Genomic DNA, 22911 nt, shown 5'->3' on the forward strand with positions numbered 1-22911 from the left:
TACATTGCAAGGCAATAGTAAAAACAACAACGACAAAACTCCCTAAAACCAAAACACAACCAAAAAACCACAAATAAATTGTCTAGATATCATTATAGTACATGATTTACAAATCTGTAAATTCTCACTTCTAGTTTTTGAAAGGAGTATCCATAATCAGCTTCACTGGATTATTTTAAGGCCTTGTGTCCTTGTTTGATTTCTTCCAATAAGTTGTGAAATCTGCACTATATTACAAGAAGCAAAAAAGGGAAGGGCATATAGCTGATATTATATGACAGAATTATTACAATTTCTGCACCTTTTCAATTGGGCAAGGAATACAGGGATTAACTTTACAGATTGTTAACATCTAATTAGAGAAAGTATGGTTCTGGGTTTGGATTTGGCAGTACGTGTTTTATAGCATCTTCACTATGTAAATTTTTTTGTATATAAAAAAACGTTAATTTTAGTTTAACAATTAGTTGCCAGATATTTTCAAAACTAAATAAGTTCTTCTTATCTTAATGTTGAGCATGGCAAAGAAATGCCATGCCTGCAGAAACAGGATATACATGTGCACGTATATTTTCATTCTATTCTAGGTTAACATATACATCATTTTAACACATGTCTGTGGACCAAACACAAATCAAAGTCTACAACCTTCATGATTTTGTTGATGGTTAGCCAAACGAATCTGCACATAGTAGAATATGTAGATTTTTCTGTGTAGACCTGCACATAAATTAGTTCAATTTCTATTAAAGTATTGCTTCATCAATCAGTAACACCCCAGAGGCCAGTTTTGACTGTTACAGAAATTCATCTTTAGAGGAGAGTAATGTTTCATCATTATATTTGTGTCATGATTACTCTGACAGGTTAATTTCAAAGATAAGTTATTGAGCATTCAGGCATATTTGTCAAACAGACAAATGAAAACATTGTGTATATTCATTTTCCGAAACAAGAAGACGTAACTATTGAAGAGTTGGCAAGGACTGAAGTTGAAAACACTTGCTGCATTCTGTGTCAGGCATGTCTTAACATTCAACCATGGAGAGAAATAAAAAGTAAAAGTGAGCCTTCACTGAAACTAGTAACCAAAGTTCTGTGGAATTCCCGAGGCCCAGATTATACTTGTGAGGTTCTAGCTCTTTGAGTTATAGAAAAATTGTCAAAACCAGAACACATCTTCTTTTTGCTTTTGAGGCTTTCAGAAATAGATTTTTCCTTCACACTTGTCACGCAGATAGAATGGTCTTCAAACTCTTTAGCTAAAGGATTCCTACACAAAATCTTTCAAATATAACATCCAACATGACATTCTACTGTGTTCTCGGCGGGCACAGTTAAACACAACGATTCTATGAACTAGACGTTAGGATGGGATGAAGTAACTAGCCCATTTGTCTAAACACACTCAGTTCTTCACCTTCTTTAGAAGGCCTGAGTGCAAACACTAGTCACATAGATGTTAGTGAGTTCTTTGTTCCCTAACTTAAAACATTAAATACATCTCTGTTGCTCATTAAAGATATTTTTTTTTTTCACAAGAGCATTTCTGAATGAGGCAAACTAGAGAAACAAAAATATTACTCAGTTTCCAAGAATTCAGAAAATAACTTCTGAATGCCTCAGCTCAAAACCCCTTATCAAGGCATATTGTCCATGAAGTGCCAAAAAGTTATTCCATAAAAATCATCTCTCATCCCAGACATGTCATAATGGAAGCATCTAAAACCTTGACTCAGTTTTGAAAAATTTGGGCAATATGTATACCTGCTAAAGGTTATGGTTGACTGCAGGGGAAAAAGAATGGCAATCACAGAAAATAAGTGACTCTTTCCGATAAATGTACACAAGTACATATATATGTGTTTAACATTACTATCTAGCCTGTAATTCATTAGACTTGGGATTTCATAGGATTTAGCACTGAATTAATTTTTCATTTATGGTGTGTAACATATCTGTTAAACTTTCATTTAAGCTAGCTACCCATAGGCAAAAATATCAAGACAAATAAAAGACAAAAACGGGAACAAAGAAGGATATTATCAGGAAGTATTCTTTCTATACTGTTGCAAGTTTTCTTGTTATTGAAAAGTTTTGAAAATGGACAGGTTTTTAATCTTAAGTAAAATGCTTGGAATCACTAGGTACAGCTTTCAAAAACAGAACTTCTACGTGCATACACAAATAGTCAGCACATTGTAGCTTGTAAGTCAACTTGCTTGCCTTTTTGATTTAGAACATATCCATGTATCTTGAGATCTTAATTAAAATAAGGTTGAATGTGCCTGGAAGAGACATTCCTAAAGTTGGTCCACTCTGCAATTTTCTGAGACATCTGTGAAACTTATCTGTCTGTCTAGAAGCTTGAGGATGCACATGACAATAAAGGTGACACAAAAAAGCTGTGGACAGAAAATAAAATTAGAAGATTAAGTGCAGATTACATCTATCCCCCAGAAGTCACAGCTTTAATTCCATCATCCTGAAGTCCTGATTCCACCGACTGTAATGAAGCTATTTCTCATAGCTGGTTTCTCTGGAGCAGTTGTTACTGACTTTAGAAAGTACAAACACACATTCATTATACACACCTGGAAACATTTTTTTGTCTGAGAGTGTGTCAACAAACGTCTCTTTTGACACGATTTTGGAAAGTGTTTATGCATCATCGCATGCACCAAACTGAAGATTGTTCCTTGGTTGGACAGTCAGGGCAGCTTGGTGAAAGAAAACAGAGGGAAGCTTAGCAGAACTGCATAAGCTCCAGTAAATATATTTGATGTGTGGGACTTTTGTCTTCTTTCTTTCAAAGCTTTTAGGTTCTGTTTATCTTTACACTACTGCATTTTCAATTGCCCTTCCCAATTATAATAGTATGAAACATAAGGACTCTGCCATTTTGATTTGATGCTTGATTTGAGTCACTTGCTTTGGACTAGTTCAAGCAGGATGGTCTATCCAGGGTGCCAGGACAGCAAGTTCTGTTGGTTTCTACATCTACATGGGTTGTCATTTCACCATTCTATGGCTCATACATAGGGAAGGTCTGAAACTTATGCTGTGAACTACAAATGGATTTCCAAAAATTCAATTTTATTTACCAAGATTTTTGACACGCAGTAAAAATACCACAAGCACTTTTAAAAGCCCGCTTTAAAACAATTCAAGCATGGTGTAACACTGTCTTGTGTCCTGTTCCATTGATGCTGTGATGGAGAGAGGAGAACATTTCTCAGTGTCATGTCTTCCTTCATAAAAAAAGACATAGGAAACAAATGCTCCACTTGTGAAATGAGGCCTTAAACAGTCCAGTATATTGATGCGGGATGTATTTTATGCTCTGTGCCCATCACTCGCCCTGTGTATGTGCTGTAATCAGCAAAAGGTGTAACAATACATTTTGTTTCTGCTTGGAAGAGCAGAAAAGTGGCTCCCACAGCACATTACTGCAACGTGCCCTGAAGAGTCTTACAGTAGGAAGAAGGCATTTTTATTCAGAAAGTGGTGTGTCTGTTCCTTCATTCTTTATCATTACTTGTGTCTATAACAGGAGCCCTGGTAAGGTATTGGGTCCTCCTATCCCTAGCATTATACATATAATGAGAAAACAGTCCTGCCCTGTAACAGAAAGGTCAGGATTTAGCATTATAACTGTTGCTATAATTTTACCCTAATTCCATGGCTAACAAGAGAGTCATCTGCTTTTTGTGTTCACTGCACAATTGCAGAAAGCAAGATGGATTGACTTTAGCAAAGAATTAATAATTGGATGATGAGTGCTTCTTTTTTATGTGATGTGGTACAGTCCTTTCTTATTTGGATCAACATTCAATTTAAAATAGATTTTTCTGGAGCATTTGCAGGTCAGTGAGCAAAAGCTTTCCTCCTTGAAATACAGGAGCAACTTTTCCATTTCCTGTAATGTATATAGATATTCATGGTGAAACAACTACTAAACAGATTCAGCAGCACAGAAAAACTGCATTTGAGGCAATTTTTGGCATGATAAGAAAGGAAGAGAAAAGTGAATTGGGCTAATTTGAGGTAAACTCACGGAAAATGTTGAAAAGATATGAATGTGATTAATTTGACTTTGTATGGTGATTATTTCTGAATATGATACAGCTATATACATTTGTCTGAATATTGTAAAGGGATTGACCTGCATAGGGCAATGTTTAGTGCTATCTTATATAGAATTAATTAAATGAAAGTCTGCTCACATGCAGGAAGGTAAGTGGATAGTAGCCCAGATAACAACCTCTTTGCAAGCAGAACTGTTGACTTTAATGCTGTGGCTTCTTCCAAGTTATCCATAAAGGTCTAATCAGGCTCAGAAGAACATCAGCATTTAGACCAACAATGACATATTGTCTGAGAGAAGGGAATGAAGGTGATGCCATTTGTCAGGCATTGGGGGATCTGCAGAAAGTCAGACATGCTTCTGCAAGCTCATGAATATTATAAATATTATAAAGGATCAAATCTGGGCTGCTGCACAGCAGTGACACTAAAAATGGGAGACTACTGGGCAAGATATGTGCAGGAGGCATAATTTCTTTGCTCTTCCTCTCTGTGCCTCCAAACACACATATTTGAATAGAACAGCAGGTTATGATAGGAATAATCTTGCCTGCATTTTCCATATGGTATTGTCTCCAGGATCTGACAGCACATTCCATCCACAAACACAAAGAAGGAACTCTACCAAGAAGTGTTTCTTCCTCAACATTTCCCTCCACCTCTCTAGTCAGTCGCTTACTCCTTCAGAAATACAGCAGTGCTCTGACTATGCTAAACACCTCCTTCAAATTCACTTCCTTTTGTTCTCTTCATGGTGGAACAAGGCAACTCTGTCAGTTTTGCAGAGGAAAAGAAGTACATTCGACCAGTACCTGCTTCACAAACAGCCTCTCTGTCTCCAGAAGAGGAAAAAAAAAAACCAAAACAGGTTAAATGGAATCCTCTTGTGCACCAGACTGAGTCTCATCTTAAATGAGATATTTTCTTTTAAGAATGAGTTTTAAAGGCTATTGCATTCATACAGTCATTAAGTGATGAGCAGTACATACCTGAATTTGTCCTTCCTACTGAGAAAAATATACTTGATCTGCCTTCTTACTGAGAATAGGAGAATCACAGGAGTCCATTCCAGGAAAGATAAAGGCTTAGTGGACATGTGTATGTATTTATGTGGGGGAGGGAGTAGGAGTGAAGAGAAGGGGGATTCACTCAAGTACATAAAGAAAGCCTCAGAGGAATAATGGCCTTACATGAATGTCGTCTCCGAGTATTGAATGCTTTGATTGAACGAATCATGTTTTAATTTCTATGTAATTAGAACATCTAAATGACTCTTCATTTTTCCAAATAATTGTGAGTTCACTTTTTATGCAATATAATCTTTAATATTAATCTTGATTTATTATGTGTAAAGTAGCCAATAATGCATATCATATAGATGTCTTTTCTGTGCTTCATTTAAGCAACTGCAGTGTGTGGAATAGATGATTATTGAGGTAAACAGCAAGTCACATTGATTTACACCAGCTGAGAATGTGGCTTGGTGACTGTAAATCAGAAAGTTATATATTTAAGTCTAATAAGATCAGAGGAAGATTTAAGGTATTTAAAAAACCTGCTAGCTTCAATGTCAGCCAAACAGAAGCTCCAGTATTTCAGTAAATGTGAAATTAACCACAGGGAAGGATGCATGACTATTATTAATTCTTAACAACATTTTGCCTTGGAAAGCAGTGATTCATAGAAGGATTTAGGGGTCATTGTAGCTAATGCCTCAGCATGACCTTTTAGCACAATACTGCAGTGAAAAGGTCTAATACAACCTTCATATATATATATAGTGGGTAATACCAAGAAGCAAAAAAGCGATTTTGCCTCTCTACATAGCACTGGCAAAATTGCTGCTGGAATACTGTTCTCCATTTTAGTGTCCTCACAGCAAGCAAGGTATGGTAATGTTGAACACAGTTTGAACAAGAGGTACAAGAGGATCAAACACTGGACATAAATCTTATGATGCAAAATTGTTTTTACTGATGTAAGAAGTGTGTGCCTTCACTACCCCGTCAGTACTGGCATGTGCTACTCATGAATAAAGAAGAACTTGTTGGGGATATGATAAAGGGTGGCAGTCTTGGCTGTAGCGATCACAAAATAGTGGAGTTCAAGATCCTAAGGGGATGGAGGAAGTAGAGCAGCAGAGTACAAATCCTGGACTTGAGGCAAATTATGGCTGTACACATGAGGACACAGGGATCTCAAATACAAGAGAAAATCACAGTGACCCAATGAGCATGATTTGTTTCCAAACACAAGGTAAGCCATCCAGCCATGCAGTGGAGCTGAATGCTTGAAAATGTGACAATTTTAGCCCTGATTCATCCAGGGCAAAACCAGAGCAAAATGAGAAACTGCTTTTCTTGTGTTACTTGTTGCCAGCTTTTTAAACCTGGAGCACCTGGAGAAGATAGTCTTTTAATTCATTATGTCTCTAAATTCATAGTTACATAGGGCTAATGTTTTCATAGTTTATTTTCTTAACAATCAGAAAGTGTATCATAGTAAGATATATATTGCCAAAGGATTTTTTAACATTTGCAAGGTATTTAAAAATATCTTGAAATATATTTATTAAGGAAATCATGTAATATTTTTATCAAGTTTATTTTCTTAATTATTAGAGACTTTTTTTACTTTTTTTTTTTTTTTTTTATTAAGAGTGATGGCACTAGGTCTTTGGTACAATCAGGAACATGTTCCTTCTTCCAACCTTGAACTTAATGTGAAGTTTTTGAAAACATGTATGTTTTAAACATTTTCATTTCTTCCTATGTGAAGTTTCCAGGTTTCTTAGTTGTGCATTAAAACAAGTTCAGCAAAATGGATAGTAATTCCTCTTTTCTAGTCAAAGAGGTCATGCCAGTTTTCAAAAACATATTATAGTGTCAAGTAGATTGCAATGACTGTAGAAAACAAGCATAGGAGTTTCATATTCAGAGTAGTGATGCTGGAAAACAGCACCAGCAAAGAAGAAAAATATACCAGTATTTGAAGAAAAATATGCTAACAATTTAAATGAGTATTTTGCCAATAGATGATATGCATCTAATCACAAAGCCATCTTCAAATCTTTTCTCTGAGTTACTTGTGCTTCTTTCAGAACTGAGAATTAGAACCTGTGATCATTCCTCAGTCAGGGAAATATTATGGTATTACCATTTTAGTGCTTTTATTCAGACAGATTACCAAAGACAGCTAGATCTGAACTGCCAACTGGAGGAGCTCATCTTAGTCCAAAAACCTGTCTGTGCAGCTGGAATGTCAGTGAGCTGACCACAGTTAGGATGAATCCAGTCTTTGATCCTGGACTTGTTTCAACAGTGTGCATTTTTGAGATATACTAGGAATTGTTTGTTCTTAAATAATTTATTCTTTTGATGACAAGCTATTACTATGAAACATTCAAAGTGAGTTTTAATTGACAGAAACAAAACTTAAAACCAATTCATCTTTTTGTTTGACCTCAGTATAATTCTTAAGCAATGAGACATGACAGGGTATGAGTAATGAAGCTATAATTCACACCTTGTGCATGAGTAGGTACAACACTGGAGTCTGAGTGTTGTTAAATTCACAAGGTGTGAAATATTATGTCATAACTCAACAGCCAGTCAGCTCTTAATTTAACAGAAAAAAATTATAATTGGAACAAGGTACAACAACAACAACAGCAAGCAAAACTTCACACTAACATCTTGGTAATTTTGTGTAATATTACACCAAAAAAGAGGACTTTCTACGTATACATTCCTCATACAGAAAAGATAATCAGCATTTTCCTGTAGGTTTTCAGAGGATTCAGAATTTTTTATCTACTTGCTGCCAGACCAGGTGAGCTCTGAGAGTTGTATGCTGTGTTTGCTCTCAGCTGCTTGTCTGCTGCTGTGGGATGCGTTGGTTAGTGCTCTAGCAGCGGCTGGGGGGGAGAGGTACCCTGACCTGGAGAGCTAGACTGTTTGTGCAGAGATAAGAAAACACCAAGGGGAAGATTTTAAAATTCTAAATTCTGAGGGTGTGAGTGATAGGTGATGTAGGTAACCAGGGGGTATGCCTTACCATGCCCTTCTTTTGTATTTATAAATAGCTTTCAAGTCACTGGCTGCTGATAGAAATTCAGCAGTCAGTGTCCATGGATATTTTCAAAAGATTATTTAACTATTTGTTCATTCAGCCTTCAACTCAAAGAGAGGATAAAAAGCTGTAGAAGTTCCTTGTCTGGTCATTTTTTCAACACACCTTCACAATTAATTTGTTAAACTACTTCTTTGTCATTGGTCCAGTTCAGAACAATATTTTCACTGAAAGTTTTGTGTAAGAAACATTGTTGTCTGGAAATGTTTATTTATTCTATCAATGAGCTTTTCATACACTTTTCTTTCAGAAATTTAAGATTTAAGAAATGTATTTTTCTTTTTTTCTCATTACTGTAATGAAGAAACAGCAAAGATAGTCAGACCTAGCTTCAGAATATGAAATCAAGGCTCAGAAACATAAACAAATTCAGATAATCAATGAGCCAGTCAGGAGGTTATTTTCTCCCATTGCAATGAAAGTAGTTAGGTGTAACTACTCTGGACCCTGATACAGATTCTGTCATTGTCCTTTTCAGTGTCTACGAAGTTCATAATTAGGGAATTTTTATTCAGTTTTTAATAGAATTTTCTCTATCTGCGGAATGTACATACTTAGTTTGTATTCAGAGGCTGAAATTTCTATCCCTTATTTCACTCCCTGCATGCCCAAACAAAATCTGGTGGCAGTTACATAAAAGGTCTTTTTCATTGTCAACTTTGAACAAGCATAAATTCTGAGGTTTTAATTTCATTTCTCTATCTTCATTGCATATGTATTTGACTTTTCATAAAGAAAAGATTTTTCAGCTAGTCCAAGAAAAATATTAAACTTAAAAGTTCAAAATGCACTTGAAAGTATTTAATTTTTGTTGTTCACTACATGATCCTGTGAAAATTTTCACTGGAGAATAAGATTTGCATTGAACTTGTTATAGCTACGGAAAAAATGACAAATGTTACACTGGTAGGACTCATAAGAGTCTTAATGCAGAGAGAGTCCAATAGATAGAATGTGAAAAACTAATGCTTTAATAAATACACCTGTTAAAATTTTAGATGTCCCAACTCATTCTGACCATTGAAAAAACTAAATGGAAAGCTTTTGGTGAGGGCTGGAGGGTGTTCCTGTTTTTCATAGAAAGCAAGCTCCGAGAAAACTTATTTGTAAAAGAGAAAGACAACAAACCATTGAACATCATTATGCATGGAGAAGAATTATACTGTGTGCCCCTTCAACCTTAATAAGCAAATTTTTATATGTAAATAATAATAAAATACTAACAAATAATAAATATGTGATTTAATATGTAACTAACCTGTTAAACAGGTGAAAAGGATATTTTTACCTCTATATTCATACTGATATAATTCTCTTAAAACATATTGCCCATGACAATAACATACTTATGAGATATTTTCATTGTTTATCAAACTTCATAAAATAATCATTATTGTATGTTTGTTTAAAATGTGCCCAATACCATTTTTATGGCCAGTTAACATGAAATAATTAACACACTCAACAGTTCAAAGACAACAAGCAGAATTGTGGTAGGTTTCAGCATAATCAGTGGTTCGTTGGTTTGACAAAAAGGGCTTATAGATAATTATCTAACCTCTCTCCTCTTTTGTAAAATATTTTTAGAAACAAATAACTTAAAGACATTCATATTTAGTGCTTCTAATACTTCAGGCGGTTGCAACAATTTTATGCAATCTTATCAGTTAAAATCTGCATAATTGAACACTTAGAACAAGTGTTACAAGACAAGAGCCAGAAAGTGTACTCATTTCTTTAGAAGAACATGAAAAATTAATAGTCATGGCAATTAAGTACTTTCTATTGCATTGGAAACACAATGTAGTAGAAGACAAATCAGATAAGTAGCAAAATGTTTACTTTTCAGTCTGATAGTAAGTAACCCAGTCTCTGAGCTGAAACAAGGTCTCAGATAATAAAACTTTAAAAGAAAGAAAGAAAAAAAATATCCTCACACAAAAAAAGAACAGAGAAACATTAACAGGTGCTGGTTTGTATTGCAATACAGGAACCTGTTGTAGAATGCACTATGAAGTTGTCATGGTTTAACCCCAGCCAGCAACTAAACACCACGCAGCTACTCACTCACTTCCCCCCACCCAGTGGGATGGGGGAGAAAATCGGGAAAAGAAGTAAAACTCGTGGGTTGAGATAAAAACGGTTTAATAGAACAGAAAAGAAGAAACTAATAATGATAACACTAATACAATGACAACAGTAATGATAAAAGGATTGGAATGTATAAATGATGCACAATGCAATTGCTCACCACCCGCCGATCGATGCCCAGTTAGTGTCTGAGTGGCGATTCCCCCCGCCCCCACTCCCCCCAGTTTATATACTGGGCATGACATCACACGGTATGGAATACCCCTTTGGCCACTTTGGGTCAGCTGCCCTGGCTGTGTCCCCTCCCAACTCCTTGTGCCTTCTTGCTGGCTGGGCATGAGAAGCTGAAAAATCCTTGACTTTAGACTAAACACTGCTTAGCAACAACTGAAAACATCAGTGTGTTATCAACATTCTTCACATACTGAACTCAAAACATAGCACTGTACTAGCTACTAGGAAGACAATTAACTCTATCCCAGCTGAAACCAGGACAGAAGTTGTGCATGCCTATTGATAATTAGCAATTTCCAATATTTTAAGGCCTTCTGCCATCTCACGTGAACAAAAGAGCAGCTTTCCAGCAAGAATAGGATTGGTATTCCAAAATAGCCCAGAAGAGTGCACAGACTTACATAAGCTTGCTGTGGGGGTTAGCTGACTGCCCATAGAAATTAGAAAACATCTTCAGCTGCTGTATAATACTAGAGAAAAGGTGCTAAGTGCATTAATACAACAGATTAAGATAAATAATTGACAAAGTTTAGAATGCCATTGTGGTAACAAATTGTAGAAGACATGAAATCAACAGGATTCAGAAGTGAAGCCTATTCTATCTGTTGGATACTTGCCACCTTTTTCTTCTTAAAGTATTATTGGTCTTGCATATATTGGTTTTTACAAAACCAGGTTGTTTTATGAAACCTTTTCTATTTTATTAGAACTTTTGCTGCTCACTACTAACTTTAAATGGCTCCATGAAAATGGATATGCCTTAACTATTTATGAACTTATTCTGATTAATAGAATAATTATCAACTTATTCTGGTTAATAGGCTTAACACAGATTTTTAATAGCCAGTAAGAAGTGTTAGATGCATTCATTGTTTGTAACTAACATTGTTAGTTGTCTTCACTCCAGTCTGATTTCTAGTGGCCGCCTTTGGCCTTTGCCACAAGGGTGCATTGCTGGCTTGTGGTCAACCTGTCCATCAGGACCCCCAGTACCTCTCCAGAGAGCTACTTTCCAGACGATTGGACTGCAATGTGAATTGGTGCATGGGGTTATTCCTCCCTAGGTACAGGACTTGGAATTTCCCTTTTCTTGAACGTTGTGAGGTTCCTGTTTATCCATTTCTCCAGCCTGTTGAGGTACCTCTGGATGGCAGCACATCCATCTGGTCTATCAGCCGCTCCTCCCAGTTTTGGTTGCAAACTTCCTGAGAGTGCAATCTGTCCCATTATCCTGATCATCAATGAAGACATTAAACAGCACTGGCCCCTGGAGTACACCAATAGTGACTGGCTTCCAGCTGAACTTTATGCTGTTAATCACAATCCTTTAAGCCCAGCAGTGCAGCCAGTTTTCAGTTTGCCTCACTGTCCACTTACCTAGCCTGTATTTCATCAGTTTGTCAATGGGGATATTACAGTAGACAGCAATGAAAGCCTTGCTAAAGTCAAGATAAATATCCTCTTATCCACAAAGCCAGTCACTTCATCATAAATGGCTATCAGCTTGGTTAGGCAGGATTTCGTCTTTAGAAAGTCCATGCTGTTGATCAGCTCCCAGTCACTTTGTTGTCCTTTTCAAGCTTCAGTTTTGTCAGGAGCTCCTTGTTCATCTGTGCAGGCCTTCTGTCACCTTGGCTTGATTTCCTGCTCATTGAGATTGACCATTCTTGAGCTTGAAGGAGGTGATATTTGAAAGGAAGAGGTGATCCCTCTTGTCTCCAGGATCATCTCCCGTGGATTCCTGCAAGAAGATCCCTGCACAGGTCAAAGTCTGCTCCCCTGATGTCCAAAATTCTGATTCTACTGTTTGCCTTGTTCCCTTCTCTCAAATCCTGAACTCCACCATCTCATGGTCACTGCAGCCAATGCCTCCCCCTCAAACATTTACATTCCTCAAAAGTTCTTTTTTGTTTGTATCATATCCAGCAGAGCACCTCCCCTATATCCATATCTAGCTCCATGCCTATATCCCTCCATTGCAATACTCCAGTTGTGTGAGCACGTCTTTGTGATCCCAAATATATCTGCCCTGCACCTGCATGCAGAACTCTGGTTCCTCCTGTGTGTTTCCCAGAGGGGTTCCTCTCCCATCCCAATCCCCTCCTGGCTGCAGGTTCCCCCTCTGAAATCCGCTCTCCCAGAGGTGATACCGCCGTCGCTGACTGGGTCGGCCTGGGCCAAAGGCGGGTCCAACTTGGAAGCTTCTCACAGCTTTTCACAGGAGCCGGCCCTGCGGTCTCTCCCCTGCTACCAAAACCCCGCCACACAAACCCAAAGCGTGTTTTGTTGATCACGAGGCATTTCATGCCCACATCACCTTGCTCCTTTTGCTTGCAAACCTGGTTCACTACTTCCTCACTTGATTGTGGGTTGCCATTTCCCTCACCCTGTCATTCTTGGTTTAAAGTTTTCCTAACCAGGCTGGCCAGCCCCTTGGCCTTGCTTTTCTCAAACATGTGGTATATGCAAACATAATAATAGTGGCCATAAATGGCATAATTCCTGTATCCTACAGGACATTCAAATTCTTCCTGTTCTTTTCCTAATCTTTTACAATATCTTAGCCTTATCAGAGTCATAGATAAATAGTAAATATTAGAAGAGGTTACAAAACAAATAAAACTAATAGGAACAAATAAATGTCTCTGTTGACCTGTCAGGCACTAGCAATTCAGAGGCTTTATGATAGAACATCTTTTAAGAACAGATGTAAGAGAAGATGCTGAGGTTACATTACAGCCATGTGTAGAGAACTCTTCCTAGTTCTTGTTGGGATGTTAACTACCAGTTTGTCTCCTCCTCAAAAAGTTAGCAAGTATTAGCCAGCTGGGTGCCAATTATTATTGCTAAATAAGTCTAAATGTTAGTTGTTATTCTTTCCTTCTAGAGAAGATAACAGTAGCTAATAAAATGACCTGACAGTGCTCTTAAAACAAATATGGTTTAATCTTCCCTGTGGGAAAACATCACAGTACAAGAAAAAACATACTTAAAACAAGACAAATTTTGCCTTCCTCCAGATTAGGAGGGCCCTGTGCTTAATATCTCATCATTCATAGAACTGTAAAACAATTCAGACTGGAAGGCACCTCTGGAGGTCTCTAGTCCAAACTCCTCTCCAAAGCAGGGTCAGCCATAGTTGCTCAGGTCTTTATCTAGTCAAATCTTGAAAACCTCCAAAGGCAAAGACTGCAGAGTCTCTCTGGAAAACCTCTTCCAATGATTTGCTTGTCTTCATGATGAAAAGGTTTCTCTTATACTTGGCTGGAAACTCTCTTGTTTCAGCCTATTTCAATTTCACTTGTCTTCTCACCACACGCTCTTGTGAAGAGCCTGGTTCCATCTGCTTTACAACCTCTTCAGAGTTACCAGGGCTGCTGTTACATCGCCCAAAGACAACTCCTCTCCAGACTGATAAGACTGGCTCCCTCACGCTCTCCTTTCAGGGCAACTGCTCCAGGCCCTGACCATTGCATTTGTTCTGTGCTAAATGCACTCCAGTTTATCAAGGTCTTTCTTCTACTGGGGGCCAAAACTGGACACTGTATCATTCCAATAAGGTATTTCAACTAAATAATAGATATCCCATTAAATGACCTGCAACAATATTTTCAACTACAATTACAAGTATTTTCAACTACAGTTTTTCCTCATATATTTCAAAGATGCAGCAGAAGAAAGCACGGTAAGCTGCTGGAACTGGAGAACAGGACCTCCTAAGAAGCACAGATGCCAGAAAAGGAATGAAACTAACATCAATGACAAAACTACTGAAGAAACTCCTGTGTAAAGCAGTAGATCAAGTACAAGAGAAAACCACAAGAAAAAAAAAATCCATCAAATTATATTCAACAAGAATTTAACACCTCTGTTTTAAGAAATACTTAAGGAAGAAATCCCTGGAGTTAATAAGGAAATATCAGTGCCTTGTGCTTTAACCGTTCTGTACTCTTCCCACAGCAGCAGCTAAGAATAGGATAAACTACTATATAAACTTTAGTCTGACTTGGTATAGGTTTGTCCTTACGAATTGAGAGAAAGCTCAGTATCATAGCTGTTCTGAAAGTTAGTGCCTTCTTTTTTGAGACAAGTGCTACAAGTATCTGTTTCCAAGGGTGGAGGTATCTCCACACAGGCAAATTACAAAGTCAATGCATACATGTATCCGAGGACTTGAAGTCCTCTCTCATTTGAAATGAGTGGTCTGGAAGAAGTCCTGTCACTGGAAAGCTGTGAAAGAAGAGTGATTTACTGGTCAGTTTGCTAATTAAGAATGCATTATCAGTGCTGAATAACAGAACTATTATGCACTTTTCATGTGCAATATTACAAACTATGGTAAAAATGCTTTCCTTTTGACAGGTCTCCTGCTTCTTCCTCAGGTGATCTTTTGGGACTGTTGACAAATTTGACAACTGTAAGTAGCATCAGCAAAAGAGCTCACCTTGGTAAGAACTGCTGGAGAGAATAAAGGTTTCTAGATCAGATTCTAACTGCCTAATTTTACTACATACCTGGAATCTTACTCAAATGACGGCATAAAAAGTAGCATATGCTAGATTTTGTAGTCTGTTAAATAGTACACTGGTTATAGCAATAATTATAATACCTTCTTTAAGTCATGACAACTAGTGTCTGGAAGACTGTAAAATATTGAAGTTTGTTGAATTAGCAAACAAACAAAAACATTTGAAATGCCAAGGATAATTCATGAAAATATGATTGCTCATTTATTTTGACAATTAAATTTCTATTTTTTATATTTGAAAACATGATACACACTGTAATGCATTTTATTTAAAAAAATGATAATTTAATAATTTGAGCTGTCACTAAAACACTCTCATATTTAATCTTTGTTGAGAGGTGGAAAGTAATTGCCAATTTTTAATGTGGATTACATAACATGCAGATTAATGAAATGAGAAAGGTTATGCTGTATATCAAATGATCATTTTACCAGTATTTATTTAGAACATTATTTCTGAAATTAATCTTACCATTGACATCAGAAAGGGCAAACTGAGCTGGTTTCTTTCTTTTTTTTTTTTCCTTCCTTTTCTCCCCCCCCCCCCCCCCCCGCCCCCTTGAATTTGTTCTTAGGAGTCACTTAATTGATTGGAGTGGAGTATGATGATGAAAAGGCCTCCTGGATGCTGTGTTATCTAAGGGTAGGATTTATCCTGTCGTTAAACTCTACAGCTGTTTTCCCCTCCTGTTTCTTCACAAGGAGAAAGAGAGAGCAAACATAGGAGTGGGAAACTCACGGCACTAAGAAGAGGTCAATCGGAAGGACTCAGTCTTCCCTCTAAAGCATGAAGATTTCGGCTGGCTGTGAGCACTGCAACTAGGATCCTCGCTTTTGTAATCTCAGAGATTGTTACGGTGTACGTTGCATGGACTACATGAGTAGCCTGTTTGGAAACTAAACTTGGGCCAAAATGTAGCAGCTCGCTCACTACAGAAGAGATTCAGAGGTGGATTGACAATGTGACTGGAGAAAAGAGTTACATCCTCAGACAAAAAAGGAAGCTAAGAACAAGGTATGCTTAATTTAGAATTATAACAAATAAGAGCAGAAATAGTCAATATAGAGAAAACAGCAGATTGTGTATAAAAAGTAAATCAGAAATTCCTTTTTAATCTTTTAGTATAAATGGATACAGCAACTAATATTTCAGGGGATAAATTTATCATTGGCTGAAGTGAAAAAATGTGCTGCTATGGGCAGTGTGGTTTGAATCACTTCTTGTGCCTGAATCTTCAACATCTACTACTAGCCATTGTGCCAGTCACAGGAGAGTGAGCTGACAGGATAATTGCTCTTGCCTAGGGTGGTGGTAGCCTAACAATGACCTTCTAGACCCGACACTGGTGAGGAGACCTTAGTCCATCCTCTAGGCCTGCTCATTTTGCTCTGTTCTGAAACTTTACTTTAGGGCTCTAAAATTAGAGGAGAGTCTTAAATTTGTCTTTAAGGCATATTATGGTGACGTGCTCCCGCCGCCCCCCTGACCTGACCTATATTTCCCACAATCCTGCTCAAGCGATAAGCAGCAGTGGTGGTCTGGTCGTGATGGCTGTATCCTGCTCCAAGTGGATTCGGGGGACGCAGCCCAGGGCCCATTGAGCTCTCCTGCTCGGCGGCAGCAGGCTGCATGCCAGGATCTCCCCTTGAGGAGGGACAACTCTCAAGGTTACTCCTCGAGGTTGAGAGATTCCTTGCCGCAACAGATTCTCAGTAAGTGATTAATAATTAGCATGTTAAACTTTGAAATCTTAGCTAAGTGATACAGCGGATTGATTGTGCATCTATAATCCTTTAGACATAAAGGATTGACCAAGTCTGGGACTAGGAGTGGACCCAGCTGCACCTAGACTCCTCTCTGAGAAGGAGTCTAGAACTCAAGGAGGTCCTTTCGGACCCTCATGACTCAACGGGACGGTCTCCCTGACAGTTTTGTCTGACCCTGTCCTCTATGCAGTAAATATCTAGTGAACCTTGCCATCGAGTCTTGTTAAGCCATTGTTGCCTTTACTATCAAACTTTGATAAATTGCTGGTTTACATCAATAAACATATTGCTACTCTCTTACAAGTGAAGTGCGTCACTCCATCCATGACTCATATTTATTCCTGCACCAACATAGGAAGCTGTCTCTTCACAAATTGTTTGGAATTCATCACATTATTTGATGTGGGTTTTTTCAGGTGATTCAGTAACTTTTTCCTTAATTCCTAGGGACATGTTTGTCCTCTGGAGCTTTGGCTTTCTCTGAGAGAAAACAGCTTAAGAAAATGGGGTTCTTGAAGGCATGTGTTATAGAATACCCAAAGGTCTTGCTTTATGCTTGATTATTCCTACTTACTTTCCAAACAGAAGTAAATCACAAATCTGTTCTACATTGGTCAAAGAAAGGCATAGTAATATGATATTTAATAGAACTGACTAAACTTTCTAAAGTTTTAAGCTATATGAAATCCTTTGAAACTTTTTGAGATGTTGTGCATGACTTAGAAACTGAAGAGATAAAATGAGCACAATTATATAAAGTATTGTTGCTGAGTGCCGTGGCAACGCTGTTTGGTTTTTGGCTATATATATATATATATATCTATTACTTTCTGTCAGCTGATACTTTAAGAATGGTAAGAAAGGACTTGTTATCCCTACAAAAGCCTGAATTGTACTTGACAAATTGTCTTTAACCAAACGTTCTTTATAGGAGATAATTGGGAGAAGTCATGCTAAGTCCCAGCAGCTGTATCAAACTGAGGGCTACTTATAAAAATATTTTTACCCTTTAGCTGGAGGAACAAAAAGTAGTACATATGTGACAAATTGAGCTAACATGAAGCATCCTTCTACTTCAACTATAACACAAATGGGAATAGTAGGTACAAGCTCTGTACTATATGCCAAAAATAAATTTACTTGAAGAGCTACACTTAATATTGATAAAGCACCTCAAGGAAAAATATCCTCAGTACACAAATAAGATGCAAAGGAAATGGGAGGAGACTTGTTATGACAAAAATAATAGTACAAAGAGGAAAAGGCACACCTCTGTTTTTCATCTAATGATTGCAGTTTGTAGCAACATGTACAGTTAATTGAGCATACTCTATTGGAGTTCAGACTTTAAACTGTAGGAATTTTAATTTAAGCATGTAGCTTATGGCTAAATTTTAGGATACTATTGAAAAGATCATCTTCAATTCCCTGAATAACCAGGAGAGACAGGTGCCTTTGAAGACCTGTACAGGGACAGCCTTTCTGCCTAAGTGTTCAAACATGAACAGGCACACCCTTTTTCTTTAGATTTGCAAAGGCATCTTCTCTCCAGTGACTATTGACATTTTATTCAAGAGCACTGCTTTGCTCCACTACCATCTACATTTTAGGCATAACAGCATTGATGAAGCCATGCAGGCTAGTCAAGCAAACTCACCATGCATTGTTAGTAGAACTGGAGCAAGTACATTGGTGCAGAGACATACATTTTGTACCTATCCCAGACATTAACAAAATTATATGTTTATTAACTAAATAATATTTTCAGTTTCAAAAATTAGGACCTAAATATCTCAGCCTCATCTGAAACATGATAATAAACTTGTTCAGCAGTCTTTCACTTTGTAAAGTTCCAAATACATAAATGACTATTGTTATATTCCTATGTACTACCCAGCAAGTTAATAATTTTTCTTTCATGGGGTAGAGCTGCAGGGAAAGAAATTACAAAAGAACTAACCAAATTAATTTAACCAGTAGAATTGTACAAGGAGAAGGTATTACTGCAAACAAAGCTACAAGAATCAGGGCTGCAGACTTTATCTCAGATGGTATATTGGACTTTTCTCCTTGGAATGAGTTTGTGCAAATAAGACTCTTGCTTTCTGATAATGTTTTATGGTTTAAGTGAAGCATATGACATATGACAGAGATTAGGTTTTACTCTTCTCAGGAAACATAGCTGTAGAAGTACACTGGCCTAAACTGTAGCTATGTATAGGCATCAAGAGATATCTGACCCCACATCTTACTACATTCTGTTCAGTTTATTTAATTTGCTTCTATTTTCTTTTAGAGTAACGATATCTAATTGCCACTCCTTTACATGCTTCCCTGTGATGTCAAGTCACAGCAACAAAATTTGTAATTAGAGTAGCAAAAATGGAAGAGATTTATAAATTCAACTAGGTAAGGCATGTGCCAGTCATCTCTGACCTTCTCTTTGAATGACCTACTTGTCCATTTTGAGTCTTCTTCTGCTACATCTAGCAACAGCTCCTGCACAAGCCTTTCATGACGTAATTACCTCAAACCTACACACCCATTCAGAATGAGCTGGCTATTTTTGACATCTCCCAGCTCCATAAATTCTTGGTGACATAGGTATCAAATGGCAGCATCAATCTGAGTCTCATTTCACTTTCCTTTTAAAGCAACATTAGAATACTAACTTTCAACCAAATATGTTAAAATACTACGAGCCTTAAAACATTATGAGCCATCCTATTTTCAGGAAGAAATTTCTCATTAAAACAGAAGAGAAGCAAAATGGATTGAGAGAAATAAACAGGATATGATGCCACTTGCTTAGAGGAACAATTTTCACATAATAGTGGAGCAGACAGCTACCTAGTTGCCCTGCACTAAGAACACTTTTGAGGCCATAAAGCAGTTCTGAATTACTACTAGAGATTAGGATAAATTCCATGGATGAGCAATTTATATTGTTCTTTATATAAGAGTTTGTCTTTCACAATGTCCTGGAATTCAGAGAAGATGAAGATGCTCTAAAGCCTTATTTGTTTCCCCCACCCCAAGTTTCTCTCTTCAAATTGGACAATACTTCTTTTGGCCATTTTGCCTGTTTGCAGACAAATCAGATAGCTTAATTTCCAGGGGTTACTCTTCAAACAATTCTATGCACAGGTGTGGCAGTATATTCCCTCCCCCCCCCCCCCCCCCCCCCATCCCACCAGCAGGAAACAAAACTTCTCTGGGCAGGGAGAAGGGGAAGGAAACCCTGGAGGCCGCAGGTTGAAATTTGAACTGGCCAATCCAGACACGCCAGGTACACCGAGGTGACCCTCCTGGCCAATAGGATTAACTGACCGCAGGTCAGATTCGACAGGGGTATAGACGGGGTCCCGCCGGAGGACACGTGGGAATCAGTCCTCCTCGGAGCAGTGGGTCTGCAGTCAGGGACCCCCCCTCGGGTTGGGGCACCGCCTGAGGTAACTCCTGGAGGGAGGGAGCCCGCAGCTTGTAGGGGAGTGACACACGTGTTTTGAGCCATCACTTTAAATCTTGGGGATTCTTAAGTCAGCCGTGTAGTATTAATTCTCTTTACATCGTTGAGCCTGTGGCTTCAGAAAATGTTACCGAACTTCTAACTAGCTTTTGCTGAAGAATACATCTGAGTTTTAACACCTGTTGGATTTGGTTAGTCATGCATCTGTAACAACAGGGAGAACAGAAATCACTTTTGAGAAGAATTAAGATTCTTCCTTTTTCTTACAAATCTTACCATTTAGTAGCTAGGTATTCAAAATACTACTTTCAATATGAAAATATGTAAAAGATTCAAAAGCAATTGTTTCACATTAAGAACTTCTCAAAATGCCTTATTTATCAAGGGGCAAGGGAGCCCCTTCCTTATAAGCTTTAATATAGCATGACAAGTGTGGGGGAAATGTAATTTAGCTTTAGAATGCTGGTCTTCCACACATGAATATTTTTTGTATTTAGACTTGTGAACCTGCACTCTGATTTGACTCAGCTTCTGAAACCTGTGCACAATACTTATGCTGTCTGCACAGATTAACTGAGGAGATATATTTTAGCCACCATTTTCTTCCACTAATTCCCTAGATTACTAGGTCAGTAGAGCTCAAGAGAGAAGCAAACAAGAATTAAGATCGGGAGGATAGAGGTAACCCTCTCAAGCTCTCAAGTCAGCTGCTAAGGTTAAGTAAGCAGGTTTTTTTTTTTCTTCAAAAAGACTTCTGCAGACTCCATATAGGGAATCTGGAAAGGAGTTCACTTGAAGGAAGAAATGTGAAGAAACTGAATTAAGCAAGAAAATGAAGGACTAGTCTCTCAAAGTCAGCAGAATGTATGGTATTTTGACAAGGAAACAGTGTTTCTGATCATACCTTGAATTCTAGGTGGTAGTTCAAAAGATTTTTCTGATAATAAACCAAGTTATGAAGGAATATGTTTAATCATGTTTTAGGTCCGGAAGAATATGCTTTTTCCAAATTGTCTTAACTGAAGACTAATAACCATAAATTCAATTTACTTAAGCAGTTGTTCAGAGGAAATGATGCTCAAAAGCTGCAGTATGACATGGTGAATTTGAACCCTGTAAACCTCCTAAATCATACTCCCTTGGTCTTTTAGAGCATGGAACTGAGATTTTCCAATGTGAAATTAAGGTTAAGGAGAAAAAACAACAAAGGTAATTGAGTTAATTGATGATTATTTCTAAAAATAATGGTGATGACAAAGTACTGGATTTGAACTACAAATTATGCTGCTAATCTGGCTTTCTGGCCACAACTGTGCAGAAATACTTTGGCTTAGGTCATGTACATTTAGTAAAGTCAGTGCTTAGTATATTTTGATGAGAAGCTAGAGCATATGCCTAATATACCAGTATTACACAGGTGTAACATTCATCTTGAAATGAGAGCTGTTAAGGACAGCTCCACATGACATGATGTGAGAAACTTCATTGTGAGAAGGGGTAAAGAAGGCGGTTTTATTTTTATTTTCTGGCCCGTCATTTTCTCTAATAGTAAATGTGAATATGGTCCTTGTACAGAGAAAAGTTTCAGTTCAGAAAATTTTTTTCTACATAATACGCCTCTGATGCTGTCACTGAAGCATGGTGCAGTGTGATGTAGGCTAATCCATGCTAAGTTTCCGTCTTCCGCAGATGAAGTTATCCAGCTTAATGTTAGGTTAAGTGTGTCTTCACAGTGACCACAATGAAAAGCTTGCTAAGGATCTATTCATCATCAATGGAATATGAATCATAATTAGATTTAGAATTGGTATAGAATTAGAAATCTTTGAGAGGGACTCTAAAAGGAATTTGGAGTCTCAGATCCCTTTCTTACGTTGTTGTAGTTGTGTTAATCATGAAAGGCAGGTCTAGTTTGGACTAAAAATTGTTGATGTCAGGAAAAGAGTCATGAGGGCTTTGGAAGAAAATGAAGAGAGCTTTCATGTCTAATTCATTTGGACCAAGTTTTGCCTGTTATATATTTTTATATGTAATTGTCTTGGTAAAAATTAAAAAGGAATGGTATAGGAAAATGGGAGACATGCTGCATTCTTCTCATATAAAATATAATTGACTGTAGAAGCTGTTCTTTCAAGAAGTTGTCAGGATATCTGAATTTCCCTTCTGAAATCCTTAGGCTGAATGAAATCCATGATAGCTCATGTGAAAGATTTAGGGAGACACCAAGAAAGAGTGTTGATATTTTAGGATTCCTCTCCTGTGGATGTGTATTCTGGTAGTATGAAATCATCCATGATAACAATGGTTTCAAATGGATACATCCAGGTGGCCATAAATAGAAAGAAAAGAAAGAAAGAAAGAAAGAAAGAAAGAAGGAAAGAAAGAAAGAAGGAAAGAAAGAAAGAAGGAAAGAAAGAAAGAAAGAAAGAAAGAAAGAAAGAAAAGAGAGGAAGGAAGAAAGACAGACAAACCTCCCAAATCTGGGGCCTTTCTTAGTTCTTCATTATCAGGTGCTCTGGGAGAGACAAACTATATGCAAACAGGAGAGTATTTAGATTCTTCTGAATTTGAGAAGATTGCATGGAGATCATCTGGGTCCCAACGA

This window comes from Buteo buteo, chromosome 4 (genome assembly GCF_964188355.1).
Source record: "Buteo buteo chromosome 4, bButBut1.hap1.1, whole genome shotgun sequence".
NCBI lineage: Eukaryota > Metazoa > Chordata > Aves > Accipitriformes > Accipitridae > Buteo > Buteo buteo.